Source organism: Lotus japonicus, chromosome 3, assembly GCF_012489685.1.
Source record: "Lotus japonicus ecotype B-129 chromosome 3, LjGifu_v1.2".
In the NCBI taxonomy this organism is placed as follows: Eukaryota; Viridiplantae; Streptophyta; class Magnoliopsida; order Fabales; family Fabaceae; genus Lotus; species Lotus japonicus.
Window position 1 is genome coordinate 29635415 of NC_080043.1, and position 13676 is coordinate 29649090.

Here is a 13676-nt window from a genome sequence, read left to right on the forward strand (position 1 = left end):
TTTTTACTTCAAAATATAATAGTGCAAGGGTAGTAAACATCATGTAAGCTAAACAATTTATTATTCAATGTGGGCATTGAGAAGTAGTATATTATGAAACTTAAGAGGGAGGGCATTAAGAGCTTTAGGAAAAAAAAAAAAAGGAGGACATTAAGAAAAGATAACTTACAGAGGGGAACCAAAATAGAACCAACGTATGATCAGGTGCTTGAAAAAAACAGGAGGAAAAGAGAAGGATTTGGTACTTGGTAAAAATCTGATTGTAAATATAGTATGAGGGTGGGTAGAGACGAAAGAGAGGGTTGTTTGCGTGTGGGTGGTGGGTGGGAATTTAATAGCCGAAAGACTCCTACTGTGAAGCGTTTACGTTTCAAGGAAGACTCCTACTGTCAAGCGGCCATGACGTCAGCACATGGGGAACAGGCGAGATTCCCACGCGAGATTCCCCGTGAGATTCCTTCTTAGAAAGCCGCCTCATTTCAGGCGTCTTCCTTACAGTGTCAGCGCCTCGTTTCAGGAGCTTTTAGCCCTTGTCTTGTCGAACCCAGCAGCTGAGGCATAGGGAACACACGTAGTCAAAGACGCCTGAACCTAGAAGTCTCCCTTCTTCTTTAAACGCTTAATTCCAAGAGTTTTCAGAGATTGGTCAAATCATGTTCCCCACGTTGGTCTGCAGCACGCGTCCCACCCTCCTCTTGGCCAAAACTACTATACTTTGGCAAATATTTTTTGAAAGACAATATTTTGACAAATATTTTTTTTTTTTACAATATTAAAAAAAAAATCCACTTTGCACCACTCACCTTTTGATCTGGTAGCAGGTTTTATTCTATTTTTATTTTTTTTTAAATTAAAATATTTAATATATTCAATTAAATTAATTACCCCTAATCTTCTCCCCTTTTCTCTCTCTCTCTCTCTCTCAAAGCTTCAACCTTTCCAGAGAGCACCATCATCTTCTTCTCTCAGATCTAGTTTCCTTCTCTTATGTTCCTTTCTTTTTATTCACCTTCTTCGATTCCCTCCCAAACTCCACCACCTCCTTCTTTGACTCTGTTCTTCCACCGCCGACTTCAACCACCGCAACCACCACTGCCCCCACCCCACCGCCCAAGCCACAACCCCCTCTGGTGAACAATCACCACTGCCCCCACCTCCACCGCACAAACGCAACCCCCACTGTGACCTCCACAACCATCATCATCGGAGCAAGAGAAGAAGGGGGATGCAGAGGATGGGTTTTCATCAATTTTTCTGCAAAGTTTTCTTCTTTTTGCGATTTTGTGGTGTGGGTGTTGAACAAGCTGGTTAATTCATGTTGGGTTGGGTTTGATTTTAAAAAAGTTTGCAAATTTTTAGGTTTCATTTCCTCTCCAGATCTCCTCCAAGCTTGCAACTTTCTGGGTTTGATTAAAAAAAAGTTTGTTTGTGGTTGGGGTGATGGTGCTGTGTGGTTGGGGGTGGTGGCTGGGGTTTCAATATGGGTTGCGGGTGGGGTGGGTTGTGATGGGTTCTAGGTGGGGGTAATCTCTCACTCTTTAACTTTTAGTAGTTTCTGCAGATACTGATTTGCCTTGTTGGTTGTGATGAAAGGTTGTGTTGGTGGTTGTGTGGTGGTCGGAGAGAAGGTTAGGGGAGGGAGATTAGTTACAGTGGCTGGGTAGAAGATGAAGAGGAGAGAGGAGAGATTAGGTTTTAATTAACTTAATTAAAATTATCACAAATTAATTGTTGTGATTAATAAATATGTATTTTTATTTTTTTTAAAAAACCGGGTAACATGCAATAGTAGGTCAAAAAGGGGGTGGTGCAACTATAGACCACCAAAAAGTGGTCCATAGTAAACGCGCCCAAGTAATTTCTATAATTTTTAATAGATTAAACACTACACATTATTTTCATCATTTTAATCTAAAGGGTAAAATAGTAATAGAGTATTATATTCATTTTTTATCTCTCACTTTTCACTCTACTTTTCCTTCTTTTTCTCTCATTCCAAACAACTCAGAAATCACCTCATTTTTCCTTTATATTTCTTTCTCTTATATTATTTCCTCTTATATTCCTTCCTTTTATTTTCACCTCTGTATCCAAACAGAGTACTAGTCTACGAATTCGCATCAATGTATTTGACAATTTTTTTGGAGTAGTACTAAAAGAAATAGTACTTGCTTCATACTTTTTTGAACATTACTGGCTTCATACTTGATGCAGCTACTATTTGATTTATAAATTGTTACACAAAATTGCTGAGTTTTTTTTTTTGGCAGCAAAAGGAATATATATTATTGATAGAAAGGAACATGAACAAACCCACACAGAAAGGAACCACTAAGAAAACCCCACCCAGACTCTTGAAAACTATAGTGTGTGCCTCATTAAAACCTTACTAAGAAAAACTCATTTGGGATAAAAAACCTAGTGAAGGAAAAAGAGTACAACACACTATAGAGAGCCAAAAATTAAAAACTAAGGGCCTGTTTGGTTTGAGAAAACATTTTATGTTTTCATTTTCCAATCTCAATTTCCAAAAACAATTTTCATTTTCAATTTCCAAAATTCAAGAAAACATGTTTGGTTAATTTTCCATTTTTCATTTTCTGAAAATGAAAACACTAGAATTGTGTTTGATTCAACTATTTTCAATAATTTGAATGAAGCATTTTTTAATGATAAATGTATAGCTATAATTTACTTTGGTACATAAATGTATAGCTATATATTTATTTGCTAAAAATATATGAACAATAAATATACAATATAAATACTTAATTGTATATATATATTAAGACGTTAACTAAAATATTAAAGTAGTCCTTATCCCCACTATCTTTATCCCTGCAACACTGACACGCTCATATACATAACCAGAACACTATTACCCCTTTGAATGGATCCTTCATCCTTATTGCTTGTGAGGGTAAGATTTCTTCAAGAGCTTGACCAGTGATTGGACTATCATTGTTCCATTTGAAAGCTTCGAAGGGTCATCTGGTACTTAAAAGTCCTTGCTTTGTTCCACGTGTCTGTACCAGATCTTCAAAAATCAGAGCTTGAAACATACTCGAAATAATTTAGAGCGTGTGCTTTCTCTTCCATTGTGCGTTCCTGCTGAGATTCATTCTTTGATCAAAACGTCGTATTAATCTAAGCGTTGAAACCACATGAAGGAATTTTTATTTTTAATTTTGTGGAGCTTACGGGAATCGAACCGACAACCAGGAGGTTAGTGGAAGAAAAAAGAACGCATCTCAATTAGTATTCCAACTATTTACAGGATTGCCACCGCGTTTTCATATTTTTTCATTTTCAAAGGGTTCAAATGGAAAACGCTGGAAACGAGGATTTTTTGTTTTCAATTTCTCACCTGTTTCCGAAAATATTTTCATTAAAAACATTTTCAAAAAGTAAAGTGAACACATTTTCCATCCTATTTCCTGTTTTGTATGAAAATGAAAATAGGAAATGATCAAACCAAACAGGCCCTAAACTTTCAATACCCCACCCTATTACATCCGGTTCATCCAATTGATGAAAAAACATAGAAAAAAACCAACAAACAATTAACATGCCATAGGTCCAAATCTGTTGATTACCATTGCCTCCAAAACGCTTGATCCCGAGCCCACCATAATCCTTCCAAAGTATGCCAAGCTCAAAACAACTACAATCTTCAATTGCAGTCACCCAGCCAGAATATAAACCAAAAAACAGAAGCAAATTCTCTAAGCAAACCCATCACCACTTCATACAAAACTACCTTCAAGGAATTACTCAACCCCCACAATAACCAAAGGATACCAATCTGTGACTTTGCCATCATAAAGCACCCGCAAAAAACCCCAATTCCATCAAAATCGCCACCTAATCATACTATCAACCTCCCACCTTTAAATCCTCACTGTCATATTTTAATGCAGATTGTTCCATATATGCCCAGTACCACTGCATCAGACAGCTACAACAGCATCACCAATCTGCCAGAATGTCAACCTCCCATCCCTCCCGCTCTTTGCCAAAAAAAAAATCGCCACGTCATTCCCCTCCCTAAGCATATGCCGTACCCCCCCCCCCCCCCCGCAAGCAGTTTACCACTGGAATCAGAAAATCAATCAGTTTACCACAAAATTGCTGAGTTACCAATATTCTAAAATTACTTTTGTATTATGGTGGTCTTGTGGAGTATAAGGTGTACTACACAATAGGTATGACACCGGTGCAAGAGGTCTTCATAGCCACAAAAATCGAATATTCTATAAAGATGCTGAACTTTTAACCTACTTATACAACATTTTTATATTTATAATTAATTATAATATTTTTATTTTGATCTTAATGCCCTAGGTCTCCATCACTCTCATTCCTTCTCCCATGTTAATGATGCTACGCTACCACCAAGTCACCGCCTCCGACCAGCCTTTCACCGTTGCCATCGCAGCCATTCCCAACCTACCGCCTATGGCACTACGACGACCATCGTGGGTTGCACATCTGTTTAAGTATTAAACATAAAACCAAATTAAAAAGTAAAAAACTCTAAATACCCTTCCTTCTCTTTCACCCCCAAATCCCTCAAATCTCTCCTAAATCTCTAAACTCCCATATCAACTCAGCTGTCCCCGGATGATAACTCAAGTGGTAGGGGCTAGGGGACATATGGGTTGGGTAAGAGGAGGTCCAGAGATCGATTTCTGACGGATGTAATTTATTTTTTCGATGTGAAAAAAAAGAGCAAAATAGAAACACTCCATGGTTTGAGTCTTATGCAAAGTAGCGTGAGAGGAAGAAGAAAAGGTAGCGACAGAGAGAATATTGATTTGTATACACTCATGTTCCAATCTTTTTCCTATTCATTTCTTACAAAAAAAAATTCCCGCGGAACGGGTTTTACCAGACATGGATTGGATTGAAAGATGAAACATTTTGTTTTTTGGAATTTAATAATTTGAGGTAAGCTCCTCTTTGCGGCTAATTGTGGGCTTGTTTCATTAGAAACTAGGAAGTTAACTGCTATTTTCCACATGTTCTTTGATTTGATCACATTGTTTAACCTTTGTACTGTGGTTGGCATGTATGTGTTGTTGGTAAATTCTTTCCAGGTTTGAAAGTGGAACGAATTAAAGTTCTTGATTGCTAGAGATTGAAGAAGCAGTAGGAGAAAAGAAGGATACGACGAAGCAGAACGAGGAAGGAAGAACACGAAAGGAAGACGAAGAAAGAGAGGAGAGAGGGAGAAGACACAGTGGCAGTACAAAGGAGAAGAAGATGAGGAAAGGTCGAAGATGAGCTCAAATTTGGGGATTTAGGGGTGAAAGAAAAGAGTATTTGGGTTTTTAAGGTTTTAATTTAAAAAAAATTGAAAAATTTCCACTTAGTACTGATTTAACACGTTAGCGTGCCAGGTGGGGGTCACCGGAGCTCCCCCTTCCAGTAAGGACTAGAACCAAAATACTTGCAACTGCAGGAAGATATCGACTAGTTTTTTCCGGGAGGGACTAAAATCAAAAGTCACTACAAACACAGGGACCAATTTGACCATTAAGCCTTTTGTTTTTTAATCAATTTTCTTTTCTCTCTCCTCGTTAAAAAGAAAAGTAAGTTATTTTTCTTCTTGTAAACATAATTTTTTTTTTCAAGTTGATTGGAAATCTAACAAGCTCGGTGTTTTAAAGATGCCTTTCTTTTCGATTAATTGATGATCCTTTTATGTGAAATCATATCATCAAGATTCCTATAGTAAGATAAGGTTTAAATTTTGGAAGTCGATAAATCAATAGTTTCTTTAGCATGTGGTGTGATGTTCGATGATTCATATGTTCGTTTTTGATGTATTGGACAATATTTCCTAAGAACCCTAGCTTTGTTCTGCTTCCACCACTCTTCTGCTTGATTTTGGGTGAACCTTCGCTTACTGCACACAAATGATAAGAAAATTAGAGTACAAAAATACTAAGGTTTCCAACAGATTCATCTAAATAATAATAAGCCAATGACTATAATCATCAAAAACACTTTTCACTTTAAGTTAGATCAATTCCATGAGTCATGTGTGTTCTATCTAAAACCACCAAATCATTATGATCTTTTCTAAAACCATGTGATCATAAAAAGTCACTTAAATGCAAGTAATTATTAATTTTGTAATTTGAAAATAACTATGTACTTATTTAGATTCCCTTTTTCCATCCATTCTACTTTACTCAAAATGAAAAAAAAATTGTGTTCTTTTCTATCCTTTAGGATTAAGGTGCATTTAGTTGGAACATAAACATATCCCAAAGTGAAGAAAAACCCATATCAAAATTTTAAATTACACCATGTGCATTATACTTCCATAAAGAAGTTACCACTTCTAATAAAGATAAGATTAAAGCTAACAAACAATATGATAACATGATAGCTTTTCATTTTCATAAGGTGATCAAACAAGAGCATATGTTAGTGACAAAAGAAATGAGATATGGTTAACAATATGCATACAAACTGCATGCTTAATTTTGATTTGGGATCTCTCAAAATCATGGTGTTAGTAAAAAGCTATTTTTCCAGAACCTAACACTAAAATTTAATATCACATGAGATGGATCTAAATAATGTAGTTGTTATTTTGTTAAAGCATACTAGTTCACATTTCAACATAGCATGATATTCGAATATTTATATGTAAAAACTTCAAATCATACTGAGATGGAAGCTAAACATGTAACTTACCTGAACTTAACTCGTTTAAAAATTTTGATACCATCAGAGCGAAACATGATTATCGCATAAACACCAGATTCGAACTTTTCAATAATTTGTGCTTCTTGTTGTCTCTCATATTTTGAAGACTGTAGTGAATTTGAACCGTTTTCTGAGCTTTGTGGCGACATTTCCTCTTCAAGACTAGATACAGATGATGCATTACTTCCTTGAAGAACATATCTTCCATTGTGAGATTGATGAGCTCTTGTAGTGTTAAACTTTTCTTCTAATCTCTGCTCTTGAGGTTCATAAGTACCACTATATGATCTTAGTATATCAGGTTCTTTTTGTTGCACAGAATCCAACTTTGATCCATTAATTACTTCAAAGAAATTATCTACATCTTGAAAATGGTCATCTTCTGCAGCATCAACATTTTCTTCTAGTATGTGTTCTTGTGATTCTGAAGTGCGGCTATCTGAGGTAGGTATATCATGTGCATTTTGTTTCTTATACTCCGATGAGGATTCATTGATTTCATCAAGGTATTTTCCTCCCTCGAGACTAGGGTCAACTCCTGCAACATTAACATTTTCGTCTACTATGAGTTCTCGTGATTCTAAAGTGCCATGATCCGAGGTAGATATGTCTTGTGAATTTTGTTGCTTATACTCCAATGTGGATCCTTTAATTTCATATATGTATTTTCCTCCATCATGACAAGGGTCAACTCCTGTAGCATTAGCATTAGCATTAGCATTAGGTATATCATGTGAATTTTGTTTCTTACACTCTAATGCAGATCCATTAATTTCATCAAGGTATTTTTCTCCATCTTGACAAGGCTCAACGCCTGCAACATTAATGTTTTCTTCTAGTATGTTCTCTTGCAGTTTAGAAGAGTCATTGTCCGCAGTAAGTCTTTCAGGAGCATTTTGTTGCTTGAACTCCAACATTGATAGCAAGGATGGTGTTTTCGATTTTGAATTATCTTTTAGAAAGTCTTCACCTTGAATGTACATGGTTCTCAAATCTTCACTTTCTGGAACTTCAAGTGGTAGCTTCTCAGTCATTGGTTTTAACTGAATAAACCAAAGACAAGAAAATTAGTTATTTAGGATAGAAAACTAAAAAACCTAATATGTGACATTTTTATTTTCCCAATTTATCTTCCCCATTATGCATCATCAATAAGGTTGTGTCATACTCATGCATTACATATAAAGTTAACCAAGAAATTATTTAAACTAATATTGCATGCTAAACTCAAAAGATTTTTATCTTTAATGTTACATTAATCAAAGGTATTTTGGAAAAATATATAGATAGAGCACAAGTTCATAAATCATAGTGAAGATAACATAGACAAGACTCCCAAGTACTTAATCAAGAAGTATTTCATGTCATGCCAATACTCTATTAAAAGTCTTAAGTTTGAAGTGCTAGGTGTAGGCCACTTGTGTTTTTTATTATAACTACCAGACTATGCTCTAGTAGATATATTGCAATATAACTATGTATCTTACTTTGGATTCTAATTCTCACTAATTTTGAATAATAAATTAAATAATTTAAATTATTAATCCAGAGTACAGATTGTAGATACCTGATCTATAATAGATTCAATAAATTCTTTTACTTCTCTATGACTAGAAGATTCCACAGCCGCTAAGGCAATAGTTTCTGTAGCCTTTCTCTGAAGCTTCTGAATTTCGACATCTTTCATGCCATCTATTTTCTTCAAATTTTGAATCTGTAAACAGAAATTTCCACAAAATCATTAATAGGGACAAAGCATGTTTCTTCTACAAGAACAAAGGATGTGATTGCTATAGTTAAAATGGTAATAAATTTACTTGGTATTTTAAATTTGAGACTTCTTGATTCAAACAATTATTTGTCCTTCTCAAACTATTTAAAATATTTCTAGACAATCTTGGACTAGTTGAGCATTGAGGGCTTGGTCTACTTGTACATGATGATGTGGTACTTGAACCAGTTGGTGGAGTTTGTGATGGACTGGGAGATGTAGGAGGCTTGAAAACACTTTGAATAGAACTCAATGAACTTGGAAATGCAATATCATTCAATTTCAAATGTGAAGGAACTTGAGAAGCACGGATAAAGGAAATAGAACCATAATTTGTTCCAGGCTTGTTATTCTTTATCTCAAGATATTTCACCGGTTCAGTGATGGGCGACAAGAGAGTTCTTGTAGACCTTACTTCTCTCTGGCTTAATCTGTCCCTGACATGTATAGAACAATCAGAAGTAACTTTTCCATTAAACTTGGATGCATCACCAACCTCAACAACTTTAAGCTTAGCATAACAATTATCACATACGGCGATGAGGCTTTTCTGGGCTAGGAGCAAATTTTGCTTTGAATGCTTTTTTCGAACTACAAGCATGGCAGTAAGCCAACCCACAATTATTACAATTGTGTCGTTTTCTTGTTAAGCCAAATGCTTGTCGACAATTAGAGCAAACAGGTTGATCATTTGCAGAGACCCATTTGTGTTTGCATATACAAGATGTACAATTTGAGCCACATGAGATACTTTTTATATGCCTATCTTTCAAGGCTACCACCAGTGAAGGAGACTTCCTATCTTCTGTGTCACCATGTCCCAGTCTTCCATTGGCACCATTTCCCCAAGTGTATAGCTCACTTTTTGAAGTCAAGACAACAACATGATGTGCTCCACATGATATTTCCTCAACAAACTCACCAAGCAACTTATCTTGAACTAGAGTAGGTACTTTTCCAGCCGCCGCAGGATTTCCTAATTGACCATTTTCAGTGCCTCCCATTGTAAAGACATGACCAGATGTAGTGAGAGCAACAGTCATAGTGTGCCCACATGCTATCTGGTGGAAATTATATTCAATAAGAGAAGAGACGCGAGTTGGTTGCAGGTATGTTTCCTTGTTTCCATGACCCAAGCGATACTTGTCTCCATCACCCCATGTGAAGAGTTTCCATGAAGATGCTTTTGAACCCGCAGACTGAAACATAACCTCTATAATAGCAGCAGTATGCCATGCTCCACATGCAACCTTAATAGTCTTTAGTCCGTTTAATAATTGTACCTCCTTTGGATACAAAACACTCTCTTTATCTCCATGGCCCAAGACACCAAATGCTCCATCACCGAAGGTAAACAATTTTCCATTCGAGGTTGCCAATGCCGTATGCCATGTGCCGCAAGCAACAGATACAACTTGAATTCCTTCTAGAGGGCCATCAACCCTTTTTGGTATCCAATGGCTAGCCTCGGTACCATGGCCAAGAAGTCCAACATTATGTGCACCATCTCCCCATGTGAATAGATCATCAAATTTAGATATAGCACATGTATGATACTCTCCACACGCAACAAAATCAAATTTAGAAATAAGAAAATCAACCAAATGAGGTTGGCCAAAACTTCTATCAATTCCATGACCAAGTCTTCCCCCAGATTCTTCACCCCAAGTAAAAACATCACCTTGCCTGGTAACTATTGCATGGTGGTGTGTACCAGATGCAATTTGATTAACATCAATAATTGCATTTGACTCTAAGATTTTAGGAATCAACACATCTATCTTAGAAGGGACCTGAGTTCCAATCTTATCAGGTGAAACCCCATTTGCCATAATCTCTCCCCATATGTAGACATCACCTAATGACTCTATGTCATCTGGTTCAGATCCTCCGCTTGAATTACTCGGTGTACTTGATGCACTAACACGGAAACCATCTCCAACACTTATCCTTGAATTCATATTTGCACGTCTTAACCCCGCATCTGAGCTTACTAGGAGCAACACCCAAAGTTAACTCTAGTGTTGCACAAATAATATGTCCATTTTGATTAAAGTCAAATATAAACTTGCAAACAAGTATTTGTTGCTCACAATCCCTGAATTCACAAAAACAATAACCACTTGTAAGGACTTCATTTCATAATATGGATTCATGCAAATGCAAAATGTTACAAAATTGAGTAAAACTAATCAAGAGTCAAATATTCCATTATACAATTGAAATAACTTCCAAACATTCAGGTAAGTTCATATATTTTTTAGAAGTCCAATCAACAACAACAGTATTTACAGAACACAGAGAAGTTAATGATTTCAATTCAAATAACTTCCAAACATTCATGTAAGTTCATGATTTGGAAGTCCATATCATTCACTACATGAAATTGTCATATATTGTAAGCATTTACAAGTAAAAATGATCATTTGTATGAATTTTTTAACACACTTATGTCCTTCTAACACCCATATTATGTTGTTCTGTTGAAATGAATGGCTCAAGACTTGCAAACAATACCTCTACTGGCAACATATTTATTGAAAATTCATTTTTAGCTCTCTGAATTATTGAGTGAAACTCTAGATATGAGGTTCATTAAATAATTTCAGCTAATTAAGCCCCTATTAGCAGGGCTTTTCTTCCCTACTATTTTTACTTAATTAACCGAGCGTTGTAGCTTTCATTAAACCAATGAGCGTAATCAATAAATTAAACTCTACTTGACAAAGCACTAAGCTACTTGAGCTTTCATAAAACCATATAAATATCAAACATTGACTGTACATAAAGGAAAGAAAATTCAACGAATAAACAGAAAATTACTTCCACATCATATAAAGTTTCCAAGTGTATGCACAATGACAGTAAAATGGTTTTCTTGTTTTTTCTCCAAGAATGGCACAATTTGTGTTCCTTATATTCATACAATCTTATTCGTATAAAAGTAAAAACATATAAACACACACATCTTATAACATGACAATACCAAAATGAGACATTTTTATCTACTCTTAGAGTAACACACCAACAGAAATCAAGGCAAACCATGTGACAAAATATTTCTCCACATAATAATCATAACTAAGTATTCATATATCATACAATATTTAAGAAACTAACCTGTTTAGTTTCATGCTCAAGATTCCCATAATTGGCAGGATCTGCCATTCCATCTGAAAAAATGGGATGGTAATTGCCAAAGATGAAACTCAAGGGACAACAAAAATGCTAGGTAGGTTTTCGTGTCCACATTTTCATAGATCCTTAACCTCTTAAATTCATCCTCTCATAAAAATGGCTCTAATAATGAAGATTCAAAGCTCAAAGAACTGTATTTTGTGTGTGCATCTAATGATAAAACCAGGGAATCATCATCAAATTTGTCAGAAGGGGTTATGGAATTGAAACATTGAGTGTCTCTGTTTTTGGGTAGAATCAAGTTAAGCGAAGTATAAGGGGAAAAATTGCAGATGAGTGAAAGAGAGAGAGAAGGCGAAATGGGAGGAAAGTACTGGGTCACATTTAATTTAAGGTTGTCTTTAGCATATTGAAAGAAATTAAATACGGGAAAAAAATATAATGTGATTTATAAAAGTTTAACTGGAAATATATAGTTTGTAACAATGAAAAGAGTACTGTTCAAAAAAACAATGAAAAGAGTAGAACATTTGAAATTAATCAATTTCAAGTGAACAAAATATAAATTATAATTCTTAAATATGTTTATACTTCATATATATTTTGAATACTTCTATCCAAAATATTTTCGGTCTCCATTAAACGCATAGATTAACTAGTGTGATGTTATTTTAACTTAAATAGAAGTTCCATGTTCGAGCTAATGCAATTCTTATCCCTCCAACAATTTTTTGTGTCAAGATGATGAAATTGAAGAATAAGTTAGACTATTTTCAGAAAAAGACGAAAAAATAATACATTCTTAAGATGAATAAAATCAAATCAAATTTAAAACCACACAAAGAATATCCTAACCACCAAATATGTCATAAGCATATTTGATTATTGAGCTTGTGAGTTAAGGGTTATCATGATGGATAACTTGTTATGTGCACACCCTTTAAGCTTTAAGAATTTTTTCCCTATTAGGCTCATGAGAGTTAACTCTTCCTTTATGTCAGGCTATCATAATGGATAGGTCAGTATGTACACATTCGCTCAAGCCCTAAACATTTTTGTTTATTAGGCTTGTCAGAGTTCTTTCGTCTTTAAACTTACGAATGGCTCTCTAATCCTGCTCTCTGCCTTGCAAGTGTGTGAATCATGAAGTAGTCCCCGCCTGCAGAGGGGTTTCCGTTTTTGCTGCGGGTGGATTACTTTGGTTAGAGCTTTGTGGATTTGTGTCTTTCCCCCTGTTTTTTCTCTTGTTTTAGAGGTGTGTTCGGCTTTGTTTTTGTTGTTTTGACTGTTAGTTTCTTTTCCTGTTTTTTCTCTGTATTCTTTGAGTTGAGTTACCCCTAGTAACTCATCTTATTTATTCAATTTTTTGCCTTCCAAAAACAAAAGGCTTGTCAGAGTTAACCATCCTTTAAGCCCGACTATCAAAATAGCTCGTTATGTACATAGGCCCTCAAGCCCTAAGCATTTTTGCTTACTGGGCCCTTGAAAGTTAACCCCACATTTAAGTCGGGTCATCTTGATGGATAAATCGGTATGCAGACAACCCCAAGCCTTAAGCATTTTTGCTTACTAGGCATGTGAGATTTGACCTCTCCTTTAAGCGAGGATATCAAGAGCATGGTATATATCGTCAAGTAGTGTTGTGCGTCTTTAGTGCGTATGTGTCACTTGTTTTAACTTAGTAGGGAAGCGAAAAGATGGATAGTTAAAACGTTATTGGCATATTTAAAAGTTGGCGCTTGAATCTTCTCTTCATATTTGAAATATAATTTCTATGCAATTTTTTCTATTTTATCTTTATGGAATCTTGCTTCTTTGTTATCTTTTGGAAATGATTTATACACACTTATCACATTCATCTAATGAAGAGAGAATGGAGTAATGGAGTAATATGATAAGAAAAGATGAGAGACATCTATATAAAAAAAAAACAAGTGAAAAAATAAGTTTGTGAAAAAAGTGAACCATATGATTGTTGAAACCAGTGACATTAAAAATATCTTCCGGCCAAGAAGCTAATGACATTGATGTTATAATTTATATA

At 35.3% G+C, this 13676-nt stretch overlaps 1 pseudogene; it reads right to left on the bottom strand.

Annotated features, from left to right (window-relative positions):
• Window positions 1-5742: 5742 nt before the first annotated feature.
• LOC130749023 (PH, RCC1 and FYVE domains-containing protein 1-like) lies at window positions 5743-12022 on the bottom strand (annotated as a pseudogene).
• Between the last annotated feature and the right edge of the window lie 1654 nt (window positions 12023-13676).